The following is a 22,845-nucleotide window of genomic DNA, read 5'->3' on the forward strand; positions in this document are numbered from 1 at the left end:
GCTCAATATAAATTGCATTGATTACAGGAATTTTTCTTACCTTTATGGTTTTTTTCTACTCGAATCAAATTTGTCAGTTTTACTCAACTGCAGAACAACATTTTTGATTTGGGTAGTATCGGAATTATGGCAGCATCTGTGCAATACAAAAAAAAGTACTCATCCATTTTAAACAAGCCACTTTTATCAATCAATTTTCTTTTTGTTAAAAAGAATAAATAAAAATACAAGAAAAACTGGAACACGATCATTTTACAATTACCAAAACAATCACTCATCCACATCATTTAACCCCCAAAAACGAATTCACTTTTTTCTAAATTGGAGACGTTTATACTAACTTAAAAAAAATCGATTAGACAACTTCTAGTTTTGTGTAATTTTTAACATGTGTTTTGTATTCTCTCTTTTCTGACTTTAAAACACAGAAACATTATATCCAACATTTTTTCCCTTATTTCCTTCCATTTTTTTTTTTTTTTTTTTTTTTTACATCATTAGAATAATGTTTCATTCGTGTAGATTCCATACAATTTTTTTGATCTTTACACTCTTCCTCAAAAAATATTTTATATTATTTTAAAGAAGGCAGCTCAAAAATAACTTCCATTCAATTTAAAAAATCGTCAAACAGAAGCAACGCAAAAAATTTAAAAAAAAAAAAAAAAATTGTAAAAATATTTTTGTAAATAAATTTTTTATACATAAAATGTTTTTTTTTTCTCTTTTGATCTTACTGTGCATGCATACATCCTCTTGCTTTCAATTAAAATTCTTTTTTTTATTATTATTATACCCCCCCCCCCATTGTTTTACTCTTCTTCCACCTTCACTCTAAAATCAATTTTGTTTTTAAATAGTTTTTTATTACTATGATTTAGCACTAAATTTTCAGGTTATAACCTTTTTTTTTTTTTTTTTTTTAATAGACTTGTTCAATTTTTAAGTGAGTTTTCTAAACAAGTTAACCATAAACGTGTTTTGTAAATATGATTTACAGGAACTAAACACTAGTTTATAAAATCAAGTAGAGGAACCATTAATACCTTTGTTTAAAATAATTTATAATCTGAAAAGTTGGTGCTTATGAATTATTAAAATAAATTTGGAATTCAATAAAAATAGAAAATTAAAAGTTAATGTTCTGAATCTTAGACAAAAATCAAAAATTAACATTTAGCCGAAAACCTTTTTTTTTTTTAATGATTTTTTTTTCAATCTAAATTTTAACTTTTTCACTAAATTTACTCATGAAACATGGAATGTTTCCAGAATAATTTCTTTATTTTTGTTTTCTGGTGATAAACTATTATTTGAATTGTGCTTTGCATAATTAGCTAATCTTTTTACATTGTAGTTTTATGTACTTTTTATACGTTCAAATACTTTATACTTGCCATGAACTGTTCTCATAAGAATTCAAACAGTGTCCATTTATGATTTTCAATCCTTTCATAATATTCTTCATCTTACAACTGACAATCCACGAATTTTATCAACCATCCTTGAGTGTCTTTTTGGCCTTCATAAGTGATGACTCCTGAGTTAAAAATAAAATAGTTTTGTAATTTTAAATACATACCTATTAAAATTTCATCTATCTGTACTGTTAATATTGGTTTTAAAATAATAAATGAACTCGTCTCCTCATAAGGAAACAGTTAGGCAATGTGGGGAAAGTCTAGCTCTCCAAAAAGGGCATTCTGGATAAGAATCAAAATTCAGATCGTCTCAGTCTAAACATAGCATCAAAAATGTATGAGGTACTTACTTGGTATAGAAAAGTAATGCTGTACACCGAAAATTATGAAAAATAATCAAATAGAATTTTCATAAAAAATAAAAATAATTTAGTGCTTTTGACACAGACAATCACTGAGTCTTGACTTATTCACCGTGATGAAAATTATTTTTTTTCTAAATAAAATTTATATATTTAAATGTTTGGAGGTACAAAATTTGTATAAAGCTTTAAATAAAATATGTGGAAGATTCTCTAGAGCTCTTTCGGCTATCATCTCATTAGGAGGAAATCGATAGTGTAACAAAATAAGATTATCTCGAAAGTTGAAAGAGTTCTAATGGGCAACTATTGAATGTGTCAAAAGTACGGGGACAAAGTAAAATTAAACTTTATAGGCACAACGAGGGGAGAAAAAAAAAAAAAAAAAGGCGGGAGAAAAGATTCAAAGTTCCCCAAAGAGAAACAATGCGTTCGCCGTTTCTTTTTGCAGGCATAAAGAAGGTTTACGCACCGCGATAGAGACAGACTCCAAAATGTTTAAATGGTTTCTGGAGTCCGCTGTATGTAGCACCTTGAACCATTCGATTTTATATCTATCAGCACAGCACGGATTGTCAACCAAATGCTGGCCAATAGCAGAGTCCAAGGCTGCAGAAGGAGGGAGACTACCAGATCCCATCCTCCCATGTCTGATCTAAGATGGAACGTCCTGGTTTATACGAGTCAAAAGATGCAAGGATGTTCGCCCAACATAACCAGCATCGCCCTGGCATTTAAATTGATACACAATATTGCTATTTTGGATGTAAGGCAAACTATCCTTGTGAAAAGAAGGAAAAACAGGTCTCGTAGTATATACCAAAAGCAGCAACACAGAATAGAAGCAGTGGTAAATACTTCTGCGAATCTGTTTGAAAAGTCTATTACTCTTATCCCCAATCCACGGTAATTTTAAATAAACCGGGCATTTCAAAGGTCCAAACATTTTAAGGGATTTAAAATCCGCAGCCTTTTTGAAAATACAGTCATCAATAAGGTCAACAGGATAACCATTATTGATGAATATTTCCCTGATCTTATCGAGTTCGGCCTCTAGTCTGTTAGGTGAACAAATCATGAGGGCTCTATGTACTGGTAAAAAAGACAACCAGTTCACATATAGGCCAGTAAATGTCGGCTTCCTACAAATTGTGAGAAAGACCCCCACCCACATCCACCCGTTGTCGTTCGACAAGAACATCCAAGAAGGGAAGTGAATTATCTTTCTCACTTCCCATAGTGAAAGTTAGAGCCCCATGCAAAGAATTCAACCTATTAAAAATGTTGACGCTTTACCTTGCGATGGAAAAATAGTAAAAGTGTTGTCAACATATATCTGAAATATGTAGTGGGTTTTGTTATAGAGTTAAACAGAATGGATTCATAATATCCAACAAAAATATTCGCTAAGTTGGGGCCAACGGACTCCCCATTGAAACGCCATCAACCTGACAATACATGATATCACAAAAACTAAACTCCACAGATTTTGTACACATTAAAACGAGTTCAATAAGAATCTCTTTAGAAAACCATGGAGCGGTCAGGCGACCACCATACAGCACGTCGGTACATATACGTATAGTCTCATCCAACAGTATGGAACAACTTGCTTATTGATTTTGGGGAGACCATACATTCTGGGACGTTGTGACCCAGAGGGTCTAATCCTGTCATAGACGTCCTTGCAAAAAACATTCTTTTTAAATAGTGCAAGTAGATGCCTTTACATTTTGGCCTTGTTCTTGCAAGTATTATCCGTCAAGAACGAAGTCAAAATGCAAAGGCGTCTACTTGAACTAATTAAAAAGAATGTTTTTTGCAAGGACGTCTATGACAGGATTAGACCCTCTGGATCACAACGTCCCAGAATGTATGATCTCCCCAAAATCCATAAGCAAGGTGTTCCACTTTTTTTTTCTCCCCTCGTTGTGCCAATATTTTAATCGTTTTTAAACGAAAATAAATTTAATTTTAGTTTGTCCCTATACTTTTGGCACATTCAATAGTTCCCCTTTAGAACTCTCTAAACTTTTGAGATAATATTTTGTTACGCTATCGATTTCCTCCTGATGAGTGATAGCCGAAAGAGCTCTGGAGAATCTTCCGCATATCTTATTTAAAGATATATATATAAAAATGTTTGTTTTGTTTGGAGTTTAATTTGCATAAATACATCCTTTCCCTTTCAGTTAAAATTCATTCTTTTTCTTTCCCCCCCCCCAAAAATTATTTTTTTCACACTCTTCTACCAAAATCTTAAAATCCGTTTTGTTTATTTTATCATTTTGGATTACTATGATTAAACATTGCTGCAACGATACCTGATGGTTCTTCGGATGTAACCTTCTTCATCTTTTCTTCTAAATGTTTATGACTGATCAACAGACTGCTTCTATAACTTTGGGATTACAATGAAGTCTCCAAAACAAGGCACAGTGCCACTTTGACATAAGAGGCTACTTTGTGCAATCAAATTCGTAGGGAGTTGAGCAGTCAGATGTCTGTTCACATTACACTTGAACTTGTGCATGTGTGTACAGTCAGGAAAACAGGAACCTGGGAGGGAATCTCAGAGTCTTAAAGTTTGAAGGAAGAAACTATTTGAGCAAAAGGATTTTCAACATCTAGGGATCTCTATAGTGTAAGGGTGGGATGTTGCTGCTTGTCGGTTTAGTCGAGTGATATTTATATTGAGTGCTTGAAGTTCACCAAAGCACATTCTATTAAAATGCTTTGGACATTCCGTATTTAATCAAAACCTCTAAAACTTCATAAAATATGTTTTTAAGGCGAAAATATTTGTAATTATATCGCTATATAATCTCCTTACACTCTCCATTTTTCTTTAATGTATATTTTTGATACTTATGCAAAATATGGACTATGCTATTTCTATGGGCCCAAAGGTCAAAATCCTTTTAGATTTTTGATTCTGTGACCTTTTGCGGAAGAAAAGATGGTGCCAAATGAATGTCAGACTCCTGAACATTATACTGTTTTTCACAAGCATAAATCTTGTGCATGTGCGAGAACGCCAGCTATATTTAAAGATGGCTGACAATCATTCAAATACAACATGATGAGTTACGTAAAACCCTAGTAGAACCCCAAACCAATTAACATACAAATATTTTATTTCCAATTAAATTCTTTATTATATTGGACTTGATATCTATAGTCTATTTCAGAGTCAAGAATATTTGTAGAAAATCAAACTTTTTTTTTTTTTTCAAACATTTTCTGTAATACTGCTTCAATATTCTGTATAACTTAACAGATTTGTTTGTTAAATCTTGATATTTCTCATGTAGAGTCATTTATATTCTACCAATATGACTCGTCACAAAATTATAGCTGTTTTTACCTACACCAAGGAGGTTATGTTTTCAATCATGTTTATAACTATGTTTGATCATTTTGGTACAGACCAGAGTTCACATTGCTTGACCACATTGATCACTAGCAGGACTTGTTAACCGGTGTTGCCCAGTGGGATGCATGCCCTCTCTTCATAAAAAAATCAACTACGGTTGTTGTTGGTCAATCCCCAACGTCCTAACGTTAAGAACATATTTTGGAATAGACATCCCTAACCTCTTCGTGTTAAGAACGTTGTATGGAATAGACATGACCAACCTCGCCATGGTAAGAACAGCTTTCGGAATAGACACACCATTTTATGAGTGAAGTGGAACCGTCAAAGTATTTGACCCAAATTCAACCTTGATACATGTCAGCATACCCACCTGCAAAGACTAAACAAAAAAAAGTGGGGGGTGGGTGGCAGTGTCCTGATTTAAAATTGAGTTAGAAGCACAATGTTCCAAGCATTTTATAAACCAATTGTGCAGACCTAGAAAGATGGTGTACAACCATAAAAATATTTTGCCATCAATGTCCATCCATTAGAAGCTAAAAATATGTCTTGGGAAATAGACAAAAGTTTGCTATGGACAGAGGCAAATATATCCACTATTTTTTTTTCTGTACTAACGCTTTATATGCACTATCTATCCATGCAAGAAAATTATATCAAATGTGGCATACTGTCTTTTCAGCCTCTTGCAAATTTATTGTGTCTGGTGGTCATAACACAGGTTTAACTTTTCTAATAGTATATATCTGATTCATAAACAGAGAATTTTAATTTGAGAGTGCTTGACTTGTTTAATAGTGATGGTAAGTCGGTGTCATTTTGTGATTAGTGTGTTTCACTTGATGTTGTGGTCTGGTTTCCTCATGGAGTACTTTTTAACTCTATAGGAGAAAACCTTGAAATGTCATTCACATAGTCAAGGTCATCATGTGACCACATTTTAGGACTACTTAACAAAATTGGGAAGTTTTTAATCAACTTTTGTCTTAAATATTGTTTTATATGAGTAAGTATCAACACCATTCATTTCTTGTATCTGCTTGACAGTCTTTTAAACTTTTCAGTCTCATTATTTCTTGGTTTCAATTATTTGGTTGTGAACAAATTTGACAAAAACCTTAAATGCTTTACCAGTCTTTTCAAGTTAGCTTGGTTTCCTCAAGTACCAGAAATTATTGTACTACTCATCGATTGCTACACAAACTTTATTTTTTTCATTTGCATCAAGTGTGTTCCATTGTTTATTTCTTTGGGTAATTAGAATGCAGAGCCCACCTTTTTTTTCGTTGGTGGCTCATTCTTTTTAGTAGCTAAGTACTGTTGATATCTAGAGCATTTCATGAGCATTTGAAATCAATAACTTACACACACACACACCAAAAATATTAGATTTAAAACAATATTTATTACTTATTTGATAAATCTAAAACATTTCATGAAAATTTTTATTTTCGCATCCTTTAAAAGTAAATTGCTGTGGGGGGGGGAGTATTTCTTAGTTTAAATTCTACAATTATCTCCTCCAGTGAATCATTATTAATGAAATCAATAAATGTTTATATAATCATGTCTGAAATTAATAGAAAACTTTAATGTGTAATGCGTTTATTTGTTACTGAAGAGTCAGTACTTATCAAAGCTCAAGATAAGGGTTAATGAATAGATTGTAAGTTGTAAGGCACTGTGCACGAATTGAAAATGATAAATAAAATTAATAAAAGTAGTTATTTATGACAATATGTCTGTTGACATTGAACGTGAAGACGACTAAGTTGTAACCCATACGGAAGCATTTCTGTGGTAACATTTCACAGATGGAAAATTCTTGGAAAGAAATTCTGCTTATGAAAACTCCGATGTAAGGAAAATTCTTTGCAGTTAATAAATATGTTCTTATGAACGTCTGACATTACCCTCCCTACTAGATTATGATGAAAACGGTTTCAACATTGGTAGTGAAAGCAGGTTTTGGGTTTTAGAATTCATAAAATTAAAAGCTATTTTCCCCATTGCACCACAGATCAGAAGTAAAAAACAATCAACAATTTTGATCACAAATGCTCTTTAAACTGTTGCCGTATATTAAAAAAACAAATTTGCATATTAAGACGTAATAGATAAAATTATTGCAGGACATTATTATGGATTAACAATTTGCCTCGCCACTCTCCAAAAGGTTTGAAATTCTATTTTTATGCAACTATATATGAATATACTGAAAAATTTGACAGAAAGAAAAAAAAAAAATTTGGAATGAAAGATCAGTTTCACATAAATTTAACATACAATGATCCCTCATTTTCGGACCATTCTTGCCTCTTAAAGCAGATAACCATTTTTTTCCTATTTACTATGTCAGATAAATTATGTATTGTAAAAACTCACAGCGGTGCTCTGTTATAGAGTGCCAGGATTTTACCTTCATTGGACACCATGCAGTAGGTGGACGAAGGACATTTCTCTAAATACAGAGACGACATAATTGCTGAACGTATTTTACCCAATGTGGATATTCTACAGTGTTGGGCTTGATATATTTGATTATAGGAAATTATTCCTATTTCTTCCAGAGACCACGAGGTCCTAAAATATGCCATATTGGGTGACAAACATTCACGCCGTGTTCACCATGGACATCCGTTTAAGGAAACCCCAAACTAACATTCCCACAGAGGAATCATAACTAAAGGCTCCACTACGTATGGATAGCAAATTCAGCCACTGTTTTTGCAAGGGACTTACTGTGAACCAAAGAACTTTCATTTACTGATACATCTTGAATAAAATTTGAGTTTTAAAAGGTATGGCTTTTGTTTGTGGAATTTCATTTGCTATCTGCAGGGAGGAGGAAATTGGGTGTGTAGAGAAGCAATTTCTTACAGTATATTCTTTTTGGGGAGGTTTTACGTTTTTAGACTATTACATATCATTTTATGTCATGCCACTTGGACTAAGAGTTAGTAATAAAAAGATTAGTTAGTGTCCTGTAAAAGTTAGAATGGCCCGGAAAATATATCCCCATACTAAAATTCTAAAATATATATATATATTTTTTTTCTTTCAGCTAAATTTCTCAATGTATTCACGAATATTCATCTAAAATAATTACTTAGAAAATCATAGAGGTTGGGAGAAGTAACAATAAATTTACCCAGATTAGATTACTTAAAAGCGTTGAAATTACGAAAATTACTGATTTATAATTTAGATTTATTTTGTGCTATTACAATTGCGATTCCTCAAAGCAAACGACGTATTTTCATGTTTTCGATATTGCGATTTAAAATAAAAAAATATTATCCTAGCATATTTCACCCTCTGAACACTTAGTAATTTCATATTTATTCATAATAGATTAAGTCTTGAACTAAAACAGTTAAAAAAAAATAAAATGAACAAGAAAATGCGAGATTTTATTTTGCCAATATGTAATAGAATATAGTTTGGCTTCGTTTAGATATTTTGTTTTCACCGGGAGCCGCCATCTTGATTTTTTATACATACTACAATCATTCTGATTGGTTGATTATAAGCAAGTAAATGCGTATTCTGATTAGCTGTTTTTTGTTTGTTTTTTTTGTACGCAAAATTCCAATTTTCCAATGTCTCTTTATTATATCAACAAAGTAATCCCCATCTCTTTTACATTTTAATAATTTTCGCCTTGAGTTGACGGTCAATTAGGATTTTCAAGTTAAATTCAATTTTTACGATATCTTGTTTATTAAACTATGAGATGAAATTACAGAATAGTTTTTTTTTTGTCTCCTCTCCATATTAAGAATGTGTTTCTAAACAATAACGTTATTTTAGCACAGACCGCATTCGCCATAAGTATCAGTTTTTTTTTCTTTTTTGTTGAAATGTACCGTTTTTATAGCTAACTTGAATTTTCAAATATATTTTAAAAACAAATACTGAACCAAAAAAAATAGTCTACTAAATGCTAACTATATATTTTATTGAAAAATAAACAAACTAAATTCATTATGTAGCAGATATGGAAATAACTTATTTCCATATTATTTCAAATAATCTAATTCTCAGTGTTTTCGATTTTTTTTAAATTCAACTCCTAAGGCAAGGGAAATAACTCGAGAGGATTATAAATGCATTAGTTGTAACTATGGCACTCGAAGTTGCAACCAATGTCGGAAGAGAAAAGATGCAATTGGATAACTCTTTCGCGCAAAATAATCTATAAAGTTGAACTATAGAAAAAAAAAAAAAAAAAAGTCCCAACTCATTTATTAAACAATATTTGGTTTTAGAGTAGTTGCCACCGAAAGGTTTGTGTGAATAAGTGAGGGGAATAATTTAGATTAAAGGCTTGTTAGAAGTTTTTATTAGGAACTTGGGAATTCTTATTTTGAACCCAAGAATCTATACAGAATTTCAAACTGAGCCCGTTATTTATAAACTAGGGTAGATTGTTCACATTCCATCAGACATGACCAGGTAGTAACAGATGAGGCATTTGTTAATTCTAAACAACAGTTGAGAATTCAATCTTCACTACAGGCAATAATAAGTAAAAATAACAAAGATTAACACTTCTACTCCCTCATGAATATCGAATTGAGAAAAGGAGGAAGTTTCATGGGAATATTAAATTCAAAAGCGGTTCCCAGTCGCATGTATATCCTCATCAGGGGAGATGATGTTAAGTTTTTGTAGCTCTTGTAGGGAGGTATCAAAGTCTTCCTACATATAGCGCCTGGTATTCCCAAATGATCACCCAACGACAAAGACTATCTGATCATCCTAGGGATGATGCAGGTCTCGCACTGGGAGTTTAAAGTGAAAATGGTTTATGTAGAGCCAGCCTTACTCTCGTTTCAACCAGCCTGATCCAGCGGCAGGACAGAGTTGAGATAGCTGGAGGCCAAGTGGGATGGAGGAGCTGCAGAAAGTGTCAATGTCCTACATACAGCGCCTGGTATTCTCAAATGATCACCCATCTGGTACTAATTAGACTTAACCTTGCTTACATCAACCGAAATATTGTGGAGATGAGAATAGTAATCAAAATAATAGATATTCTTTAATTGTATTCAGTATTTTAAAGTTTATGTCAAATTTTGTGCAATTACATCTATATTATATTTATTTTAGTCACTGTCTGTTCCACTTTTTCTTGGAAACTACTGTGCCAATCTGACTTAAATTCTGTATGGACTTTGTTATAATAAAGATACAGCAAACTAATAGTACACAGTCAATGCACAGTTAGGGAATTATAGTGGCTAGTATTTAGTGCAAAAATGAGCACAAATTTAACCATATTCAACCATCAATTGTGCATAAACTACTTATTCTAAGTCAACAGGCTAAAAAGTCTACCATATCCAACAGTTTGGGAGGATATAATTATCATCATAAGTAGTAGTATTAATAGAGGTTTGTTTTTAGGACAAGCAACAATAGCATACATGTTGAAACTAATATCATTTATAGCTCATTTCATAAAAATGCAAATTTTTTTTAAATGCAACATAGCATCTATTTTTTAACAAAAGAAACGCTGTATAAGATAGAATCTATAAGAAAAAGGCATGGACATAGTTGGCATGGAAGCTGTCTCAAAAGATAATAGATACTCTCTGTAAAGGTAGCTGCACATGAAATTGTGAGGCAATAGTTGCAAAATCTAACCATAAATCATCCTTATACGAATTCAAATTGTGTCTAATCCTTTCATAATATTCATCTTTCAACTGACAACCCACTAATTTCATTAATCCTGCAGTCTAATTTCGTTTGATATGGCAACGGCCACCACCACCACCCCAGCTCCTCGACCGCCCCCTATCCAATGTAAACAGAATTTTTGTGAAATATTAAACGGTATTTTACTCAGTAAACGTCGGCACCTTACTTACGGAAAAACGGTTAATTAAACTTCAGAAGCAAGAGTTAAACTACACGAGTTCTACATCCCACCCCCATAAAAAAGAACAAAAATCATAAATGTTTTTGTAAACCGCTCGTGAAAACTTAATTTTTTAGATCAATTAAAAAGCATTAAAAACTACATAACACACACAAAGAAATGAACCGCTTTCTTTTAGTTTTCTTTTTTGATGAAAAATATTTCTTGTCATTTAAAATGTCGGTATTTGTACGGTTTAATCAAGACATTAAAAAATGAAAATATCGAAAAAAAAAATGTTTATATTGCACGTATTCGTATTCGAAAAAAAATTTAACTTAATTTTATGGAGTAGATTTTTTTTTTTTTTTTTTTACAGCGGAAAAAACATGCTTTTATGAGAGCACGTTGAAATCAGCCATTACGGATTTTTTTTTTTTAATTTTTTTTTATTTTTACATAGGCATCAAGGCTAAGAGGTCACTCGAGGATAAGGGTTTAATCCTTTATCCTTTTACACGGGAAAAAAACTTTCTGACCATGTTTGGCCAGATACTGGCGAGCTCGGATATAAATTTAAACCATAACGTAAAGATCTGATGTTTAAATGTTTCATTGCATTTTAAACTTACTTTAAAATGTTTACAGACAACGCCCACAAGATTGTAAGTATTTTGGTTATTTCATTTTTACTGTGAATATCTAAATTAACAATTAGTAATTTAAAACACGCACGTGTTTTTTTTTTATTTTAACATACGCAGGTTTCGTTTGTTGGTTTTGGTCATTTTTTTTTAAAATATATTATTCGTTCGTCCGATCATTTTGTTTTAATGTGAATACCTTGAAAAGGCCGTTTTGATTTGTTTACAATTTTAAAACGAATCAAAAAAATAAAAGAACTTTTAATTACATGACATATTTTGGGCCTTCGTAATTTTTGTGTTTACAAAATGTAGTTTATTGCATTCTGCGAACGCCAGAATCACTCGGTTTTGGACTAATTAATTTATGTTTTGTACAAACAAGGTGAGTTTTTTTTTAGATTTAATTCAATATCTTAGAACTTTACTAATTATCTTTGAAATAGACCCAGAAAACTAATATTTATCTTTTAAAGGATTTTTTACAATGAGTTTATTTAACTTCAAAATTTAGCTGAATTGGGTAGCTCGCCGTGAACACATTTTCATAACTCCCCCCCCCCCCCATGTGTACAAATATTTTTTCCTTTTGGAAATTAAGTTTAGTCCTTAATCTTTCAAATACAATCAAAAAGTAGTCGACAACCTCCAAAAAAATTATGATAAATCGGCTTTCAAAACTAGCTCGTCCATTTTTGCCCGTAACTAAATAATATACTTTCTAAAAAATGGGCAAGACTGTAGTTTAGGTGGAAAAATAATCTCGAACTCTTTATCGCATAAAAGAAACTAATTTCCCTAATCACCGGTACCATGTCAATGATATATAAACAATAATATAGGTATTTCAGAAGTTGTTTTTGAAAAGAACTTACGAAAAACTTCTATTTATATTGCGTTTAATTAAAATAAAAAAAGGTGTTACTGTCATAATATAGGCTAAGAGACTATTAGTCGCCTAGAGTTATGCCCCGTTGCCCGTGACGTATGAATCTCGTCCGCCATTGTTTCTCAGTGCAACGTTTACTACTAGACAATAAAGAACGCATTTTACACCACCTTCGAGTCTGTTTATCAATGCTTCCAAAGTATGTATTATCACGACATGGTGTCGGAAGTGGGATCCTCTAAAGAATCAAAGGAATAGTAACAATATTACCCTAAAAAAAAAAAAGAAAAAAACGAACATTTTCGGGATCTAAAAAAAAAATTAATACAAAAACACACGTGGTGTCGGTATTTTTCTCGCAATCGACGATGAATACATATTCGCAACTACCACCTCCAACAATCGATTGGAACACTTCAAATTTGGCCAAATCAATGGACCGATTTATCAGGCAAGTTCATTTATATTTCGACGGCCCAATGAAAGACGTAGATTCAGACACAAAGTTAAATTACTTGCTAATATGGTCTGGTATCGAGGGCCAGGAAATAAGTGACACTTTTCCCTTTCGACAGGGAGAAGAAAGGACATTGGATAAATATATCCAATTTTTTAAGGAATATGCGAATCCGCGATCGAACTTTCATGTAGCTAGACACAACCTACTAAAATGTAAACAAAACGCGGACGAATCGGCACACGCATTTCTAAGTCGGCTGCGTCAGACAGCCAAACAGTGTGAATACAGTCGGACGGTGGAAGAGACCATTGTGTTGGACCTATTCATATTCGGTATTTATTTACAGTCTGCACAAAAGTCCCTAATAAGAGAAGAAAGCGATCTCACGATCGAGAAAGCACTTGGAATCGTCGAGACAGAAGAAGCCACGTGTAAACAAATGGAAGCATTACGTACAACAGCAGTAGAAGACAGCTCTACACTCGCAGTTAGAGCCAGACAGCCCAGTGGACCTACCACATGTGGTAATTGTGGCACAAAACACCATCAATATAAATGCCCAGCTAAAGGCAAATACTGCCTAAAATGCAATAAAAAGGGACACTTTGCTAAAGTTTGCCACTCTAAAATGGGAGACGAGGGGCACACACGCAGACAGTCATTCCAGCCACAGAGGAAATATAATAAGAATAAAATCCACATGGCAGCAGCACATATGGGTAGCAACGACGACAGTCCCACAGAGGAGCTGTACTTTCACACAGTAAAGGAATTACCGTTAGCGACCACAGAAGCTTTCACAAAACTGAAGATAGGCAATAGCAAAGCCCAAATAGAGGTTGATGCGAAAATCGACACAGGTGCAATGAGCAACCTGTTACCTAAACAGGTATTCAAGGAACTGAAAGGAGTACCACTGGAAAAATCAGCTATAAGGCTAATTGCGTTTGGAGGCTCAACGATAGACCAAGAAGGGACCTGTCGTTTAGGGGTCAGATCCCGCGACAAGTTCGTTAAAGCGACCTTTCACGTGGTGAAATCAAGAGACCCTATACTAATAGGACTCCAAACATCAAGAGAATTAGGGCTAGTCACCCTTAACTTGGCTATAAAAACGGACACAACTCATGTGACAGACAAAGCATCCCGGCCTACTCCCCCGCACGACATGAAACCGGTCCCCGTGCAGGAACCATGTACGATGGGAAACCTTGGAGAAAGGAGGAAAATCATTGAGGAATTTCCAGACGTATTCGACTCCATTGGTTGTCTGCCAGGTGAACACACCATCCATTTAAACCCCGAAGTACCACCAGTTGTCCACCCACCACGTCGAGTCCCAATATCCCTAAAAGGAAAGTTGAAATTGGAGTTGGACTCCTTAGAGGCCCAGGGAATAATTTCCCCTGTAAAGGACCCAACGCCCTGGGTAAACTCATTCGTCTGTACCACTAAAAGGAACGGATCGGTCAGGCTATGCCTCGACCCCCGAGACTTAAATAAAGCAGTGCACAGACCACACTATGCGACTCCGACATTCGAAGACATCACTGCGGAACTAGACAACGCTAGATGGTTCACAAAAGTCGATATCAAGTCCGGCTACTGGCATTTGAAACTGGACGAAAAGTCGAGACGTCTCACAACATTCATTACCCCACATGGCAGATACATGTACAACAGGTACCCCATGGGAGTCAAATCTGCCCAAGATGAGTTCCAAAGAGCCATGCAGGAAAACTTCGGAGACCTCGAAAATGTCCTATCCATATGCGACGACATAGTAGTGTACGGATTCGAGGAAGACGGCAGTGACCATGACAAGGCACTGAGGCAGCTAATGTTTAGAGCAAGGGAAAGAAACTGCAGGTTTAATTCAGAGAAATTTGTGGTGAAAACCTCCGAAATCCCTTTCTACGACCACATAATCTCAAGAGACGGTGTCAAGCCAGATCCCCGGAAAATAGAGGCGATCACACAGATGCAACCCCCCGAGGATGCAAAGCAGCTCACCAGCTTCCTAGGCCTGGTGAACTACTTGAACAAATTCTCTCCACAACTCGCGACACTGACAAAACCCCTACGTGAGTTAACATCGAAGAAGAATGACTTCACATGGTCTTCACAGGAGCAACAGGCATTCGAAGAAATCAAAAAAGAGATCGGAAATCATACGACACTCCGATACTTCGACCCTAAAGAACCAATAGTGCTACAGGTAGATGCGTCTTCAATGGGTATAGGCGCGGCTCTGCTACAAAACGACAGACCAGTAGCATTCGCGAGCAAAGCACTTTCCGGACCAGAAACACGCTACTCAAACATAGAGAGGGAGATGTTGGCTATCGTCTTTGGCCTGGAGAAATTTCACAGTTACGTTTGGGGCCACAAAACGACAATTCATACGGATCACAAGCCATTGGAGTCGATAGCATTGAAAAATCTAGCACAAGCACCCCCAAGACTGGCTAGAATGTTATTGAAGGTCGAGGGATATGATTTTACTGTAAAATATACCCCAGGAAAAACAGTTCCAATTGCAGACTGCTTGTCACGAGTAGCACCCAGACCCAGTGGGCACATTGAAGGGATCGATCTCAACGTCCATAGCATGATCTCATACCTCAACTTTGCGCCGACGAGAGTTAAAGATATAAGAGTGGAAACATCCCAGGATCCACTCCTAAAGCAACTTGTAAGCATGGTATTGACCGGCTGGCCTTCCAACCGGGCTGACTGCCCAGGAATTCTCCTGCCATTCTGGAATTTCAGAGATGAGATTGGGGTCCAGGATGGAATTCTACTCAAGAGCCAGAGAATCATTATCCCAGCCTCGTTGCAAAGAGGCATACTGGAAGAGCTGCATGCTTCACACCAAGGAGTAGAGAGAACGAGGTTACGAGCGCGTTCAGCGGTGTACTGGATAGGGTTAAATAAGGACATAGAAGATATAGTCCGAGAGTGCCACACATGCCAGAAATACCAAGCCAGTATCCCGCCCGAATCAATACTCCAGCACGAAACCCCTACGTACCCCTGGCAGTACGTCAGCACAGACTTGTTCACGTTGGCAGGGAAAGAATATCTGCTTGTGGCAGATCAGTACAGCCGAAACCCCTTCGTAGGACGCCTTCCGTCCGCCTCATCAATATCCGTTATTAAAAGTATTAAGACGATATTTGAGGAACAAGGAGTGCCGGAAATCTTGTACTCGGACAATGGTCCACAATTTACAAGTAAAGATTTCAAGGATTTCGCCAGGACGTACAGCTTCCAACACAGGACATCGTCCCCACATTACCCCAAGTCTAACGGATTCGCCGAAAGAATGGTGGGAACATGCAAGAAAATTTTGACGAAGGCAGGGGAAACTGGTCAAGACAGCTACCTAGCAATGATGGCTTACAGAGCCACGCCGCTGTCATCAGACATTAAGTCCCCGGCAGAGTTACTCAACGGACGAAAAATACAGACACCCCTAGTATCCAAGCAACAACTTGGCGATGAGCAGACTAGGACAGCCATACAGAAACAGAAAGATCATTCTAAGGTCTGCTATGACAGGAAACATAACAGACACCACTCCCACCTACATGCAGGACAGAATGTCTATGTCCAGCAGGAAAAAGCAAAGATATGGGAGCCTGGAAAAATTCAGCGCTCCAGCGTGACACCCAGATCCTACATAGTTGAATCTGAGAACGGTAACACCTATAGAAGGAACAGGCAGTTCCTCAGACCAGCTGGGAGGAGATCAACAACCGCAAATAGATCCGACCAACCTCGCCCCAGCGACTCTCCACCGGATCCCACCCAGAAGGAAGGTCCCCCCCCCCTAAACAAATCGAACAGCTGACCACCGAACAACACTCCAGCGGCACGCCTCACACCCGAACTGAAAAACTCACCCCCGAATTAAGAAGATCTCAGAGACGAGTGAATGCTCCTCAGAAACTGAACTTATAGGTTACACTATCCTAAAAAAAAGAGACAATACCATTACCCTAGAACAATGGAGACAAGCTAAATAATATATTAGAGACTATGTTATCCCTTAATCAGATAAAGGCTAAATATCGCCCTTGGTCTATATACATATATATGGAAGGGAAGGGATGTCATAATATAGGCTAAGAGACTATTAGTCGCCTAGAGTTATGCCCCTTGGCCCGTGACGTATGAATCTCGTCCGCCATTGTTTCTCAGTGCAACGTTTACTACTAGACAATAAAGAACGCATTTTACACCACCTTCGAGTCTGTTTATCAATGCTTCCAAAGTATGTATTATCACGACAGTTACAATTATGAAAAGTTCTATTCATATTTAAATGTCTTATATGTTCCGTTTTTTTTTTTTGTTGTTTTTTTTTGTACACAATGAATACTTTTTTAAGGAAGGTGCTAGTGCAGAGAGTGATCCGCGCTAATTTTAAATCGTATTTCCAAGTTTAATTAAAGTTTTATATTTTTTTTTATTATTATTATTCAATTGTAAGGTTAAAGTATAGAATAGGCACAAAACACCCTCCCTTCCCCATGTTAAGAATGGCTTTTTAAATAATAACGTTATTATTTACGTCCGGATCACTCTCTGCACTAGTACCTTAATGATAAACAATACATAAATAGAAATAATTATCAGACTTTTTAAAGTTTAAGTTTAAACAATATTTTTTTAAATTTTTAATTAAAAATTGAATCACGTGATTTTTGTTACCGTACTAAAATAGGTGCTTAAGATATCGTGAAATGTTCTGTTTAAAATTAAAAAATGTTGTTTAAAATAAAGAAGTAAAAAATGAGAGAAAAAGATATTGTGAAAAAAAGATCGTGAAACGGTTTAAAATAAATAAGTAAAAAGTTGGTCTTCTTTAAGTTTTCAAAAAAACTTCTGAAATACCATATTATTGACATGGTAACGTACCGGTGATTAGGGAAATTAGTTCCTTTTATGTGATAAAGGGGTCGAGATTATTTTTCCACCTAAACTACAGTCTTGCCAAAAAATGTATATTTTGTTCGTTTATTTTATTTAATCAAGTGCTTACTTTCAATATTAAAATATATTTTATATTAATTACATTGTTTTATTTTAAAACTAACAATTCGAAATAGACATCTGGAAATCACCACGGGGAGATAACTCCAGTTAAAGCGCACCACACTACATCCCATCTTTAATATTAGCTTTTTTCCTAAAAATCGAACCTTTTGCTCTGTATCAATAGTTTTTTCGCTGTAAATAAGAAATTACTTGATGATATTAAGTGGAATTTTTTTTCGGAGGACTTCCTTCCATAACAGAAACGTACAATATAACCTGTTTTCGATATTTTCATTTTTTAATGTCTTAATTAAACTGTATAAGTACTAAGAAAAAAAGAGGCAAAATTGCTCATTTATTTTTAATCTTTTTATAAATAGATATTTATTTTTAATAAAATATTGGCACTTGACGAGTGTGGACCTTGCACAAACATTGGTCTATTTAGCCATGAAAAGTTGCTTTTTTAGGCCAAAAAAATATTTTAAAAAAAGCTAAAGAAAATGTCAAATTGATTTTAAACTCCAATAATCGAGCGTGTTTTGTTTTGACTTTTTTCTTTGAGTAAATTTCATTCATACTTTTATTTTGTGCTTGTTTTCATTTCATTTTAAATTTATTTTTATTTTATTCCAAATTTATTTTATTTCATTACTTTATTTTTTATACTAAATATTTTTGTCGAACCCATGTCAGTACGTGTAACAAATTGGAGTTTAAAATTAATTTGGCATTTTCTTTGGATTGGGGGGGGGGGCTAAAATATTTTTTTTTTGGTGAAATAGACCAATGCTTACGCAGGGTCCACACTCGTCATCAAGTGCCAAAATATTTTATAACAAAAAAATATTTATGTTGAAATGTTTGTTAAATAATGCTTTTATTTTTAATGTTTTTAGAAATGGATATTTAGTTCGTATTTAGAATTCAACCTAATAATTAAAAAAAATACTGAAAAATCTTTGTATTCGTCATGGACTGGAAAACGTCATATTCCCAAATTCATGTAAATTGATCAAGTAGTTTCATTTTGATAAAGAAAAATATTTTATAACGATTAATGTGAAATATTTTTTAAGTCTTTAAACTCTTCAACTTTATAAAATGTTACAATTTTTATCAACTTAAATTTTTTTTGTATATAATTTAACAATAATTATTTTTTATACCTACAGACACTATTGTTTAATGCTTATGCAATCATCAGCGTAGGTTGTGACAATTCCTGCCGGTCATGAGATACGAACCTCGCCACAAAGTTAGTTATTCCACAGACAGTAGCCATCCTTAAGTATTCTTGAAGGGGGCTTACATATAATGATATATATATTTTTTTTTTTTACTATAATAATTAAATCAACCGCGAGAAATAACACTGAATTTAAACATTTTAAATATTTTTAATGTCAATTACAGTGAGCTAATTATTATACGATGATATATATTACAAGTGTTTGTCAAGTTAGTTTTAAATGAAATCCTCAGAAAAAAAGAAAAAAAAGAATCTAACTCTTCGGTTGATATCATTTGTTAAATGTTAAAAGTTTATTTTATACTTTTACATGTTTAATGCTTATGTGACTTCGTTTTATTCTTGAAATGATGTCAAAAACAAAAATTCTTACTATTAGAGTATAAGTGCTGACATATTTTAACAAAACCTATTTTTCTTCGCAGAAATTGTATTTTTCTGACCTAGTAGGCAAAATATTACCACAAGATTTCCGCAATATATGTACCACATTTGTTGCTGAGGAGTACATTGAAAATGGTACTTCTCAACTTATGGCATCTAGAATGGTAAGCTATTTTGAGAATTTTATGAATTAAAAATGTCATTTTTTGTTTGTTTTTAAGAAATATATTGATAACATTTCTTTTATTTGAAAATTTTAATATATTTACCTCTTTTTATTATTCATTCCCATTAGGCTGCTACGGAGGTGAGCGCACTACTTATGAATTGTAAATTCAATATTGAAAGCTTGGAGAATGTTATAAACAGGATTCAAATATTACGCAATATAACTAACCGAATGCACCAGGAAAAGACTCTTCCGTTAGTTCCAATAATGCAGAAAGTGACACGTCAACTGACCGGTTTATTATCCTTCATTATTAGTATTTTTTTAAATTTTTTTTTGAGGGGGTAATTTTTGTCTATCTTGCTTTAAATATGTTTGTAAATAGCTAGAAATCAGTATTTTTTTTCTCTTATTGAAAGAAAAATATCATGTGACTTTACAATAACAAGATATTTAACAAAAAAATTAAAAACAAAATTTACTCTACATATTCTGGCACAAACTCGCTTCCATTAAAAAAATTTTTTTTTTTTTTTCAACAAAAGTAAAAATATTGATATTTCATTATTCAAAAATAAATGCTGTCATCCAATATAATTATTATGGAAGCCATATTTTATTGTTTACTCAATAATAGGTCTGTTTTCAGTTTTTTTTTTTATTTTTAATTATTATATACTTCTAATTTTATGTAATACCTATGAATTCTTATTAATTGCATAAGATAATTTTTTTTATAAAATTAAAACTAGGGTGAATTTTGAACAAGAATCAAAATATTTACTTATTAAGTTTTTAAGAATGTACTATTATTTATCAAAACTTATTGTCTTCTATTGCAGGTATTGAATTGTATCTAAGATTAGAGTCTTATGTATTAACCGAAAAAGAGCTACGAGAAAACCATTTCCCCCGTCCTGATGGTACAGGAAATACAAAATTCTATCATTCTGAAAGAACAAACGAAGAGTATTTTGCCAGTAAATATCAAAACATTTTTCTATAAATTTTCTATGGTTTTCAGTGATTAGATATGAAAATAAACACCCCTTTCTCCTTTTTTTTTCTCAAAGATGATGCAAGACGTTGTGTTCGCTGTTCCAACACATTTGAAAACATTTGCTCATACCACTGGGCAAAATTGGCCAGAAAACAATGTAAGTCTTTGTTTTTATACTTTTCTCTTTCAACATATAATACTAGCCATGTTTACCCAACATCGTTCAGGTGTATATCTAAAGTATTTAAAGAAAATTCATTGAAAATATAATTGTTTACATTTATTTCATTCAAATTAATTTTGAATGCATACTATTCATAATGAATTGTAGATAACAATTTTATCATGGTTAGAATAATTGATATTTATTTTTAATGGTGACCATTCTAATTTTTATACAATTTATGTATCCTTAATTTTAATGCATAAAATCTTTGTTTTTTCCAGGTGGAAATAGTTTTGAGAAGCATTATAAATGTTGCAATGGAAAAGTTAACTCCATAGGATGTACAGTTGCTCCAGTAAGTAAACATTTTGATTCTTGTTCAAAATTTTGCCTATGTTAAAAAATATACAAAGGACTATATTTGTTTTACATAACCATGTCAGAAAGAGAATAGCATATCCCAAAAATCACTAATTGTGTAAGTAGATTTATTTTAAAACAAAAAATTATATTTTATGGCTAGCTAAGGAATAAATATCTCGCGATGCCATTTTAAAAACAGTCAAGAAACAAACAAAATAACTTAACATAATTCAAACTTGCGAGATTTTTGTTGTAATGCCTACAAATTCCCATTAATCGGTTAATAAAATTTAATTTATAAAAACAATACTATTTGATGAATTTATGTGATTATTAGAATAAAATATTTTCTTTCTGTCACAGGTATGTAGAGGGAATTCTGGACAAATGCAATATTTTTATTTAATGCATATTGTATAGTTGTAAATAATTATTTTTTATTGATTTGTTGTTGTAATTTTATCATTGTTTTAATTTATAATTTTAATTGTGATTATTTACTAATTCCTTTTAGTTTTTTTTTTATAAAGTATAAATTAACTTATTTGCTAAATTTCTATGCTTAATGGTAATTGCATTCCCACTTTATTTTCAGTATCATGTTCATCACAATAATAAATTTGACACATCAGGATACAAAAACACAGTTTTCTATCCAATGTCACATATGCATCTGCAGGTTTTTTCTCTGGATTGTGAGCTGGTAAGTTATTTTTTTAAATCTTGTCTCACCATAACACAATCTTTCCCCCAAAAATTTTGTACCTAGCTTTGAGTAAATCAGCAACTTTTATTCAATTAATTGCATTCAATAACATAAAACTGCATTGTAAATTGATAAACCAAACCTCAAACCTATTTGTGCTTTGTGATCATATTAAAAGGAGTATAGTCATCCCATTTGAAATAATTGCCTATCTCAAAAGTTCAGCAAGTTTTTTGTATCAGACTTGAAATTCATAACTTTTTCTTTTCCACTATTTAACAGATCTATACTACAGCTGGCATGGAAGTTGCTCAAGTAACGCTCATCAATTCGGAATGTGATGTTGTTTATGAAACGTTCGTCAAGCCAGATAATCAAATATTGGATTATAGTACGCGGTAATTACCTTCAGCTAATTTGTTTTTATGTTATTCTTTCATTTATAAATATCATGGACATGAAAAATATATGGACTCTTAATTTCAACGCATTTGAAATATCATTCATCGAAATAATTGAAAGATTTGCATATGAATATGACAGTGTATTTTACCACACACAATATTTTAAGCACTAATATGGTTAAAAAGTGTATTAACCCTGCCCCCCCCATGTTCATTAGATTAAAATGGGTTTTAGCTGATATTATGTAAATCTGACACTCCAATCAAAAGGTTATAATTTTTTGTAAATGTGTACATTTTTTTTTCTTTTAGATTTAGTGGAATTCAA

At 33.3% G+C, this 22,845-nt stretch overlaps 1 long non-coding RNA gene across 1 annotated transcript in view; it reads right to left on the minus strand.

The window, feature by feature from the left end:
- LOC145280211 (uncharacterized) overlaps positions 1-19,753 on the minus strand; it is a 65,933-nt gene extending 46,180 nt beyond the window's left edge. The window contains exon 1 of the long non-coding RNA XR_013868579.1: positions 18,238-19,753. This is a non-coding gene — a long non-coding RNA (uncharacterized LOC145280211). The remainder of the gene's footprint in view (positions 1-18,237) is intronic.
- Positions 19,754-22,845: the final 3,092 nt, after the last annotated feature.

Source organism: Euprymna scolopes, chromosome 7 (assembly GCF_053919585.1).
Source record: "Euprymna scolopes isolate OS-2025 chromosome 7, ASM5391958v1, whole genome shotgun sequence".
NCBI classification, from domain to species: domain Eukaryota; kingdom Metazoa; phylum Mollusca; class Cephalopoda; order Sepiida; family Sepiolidae; genus Euprymna; species Euprymna scolopes.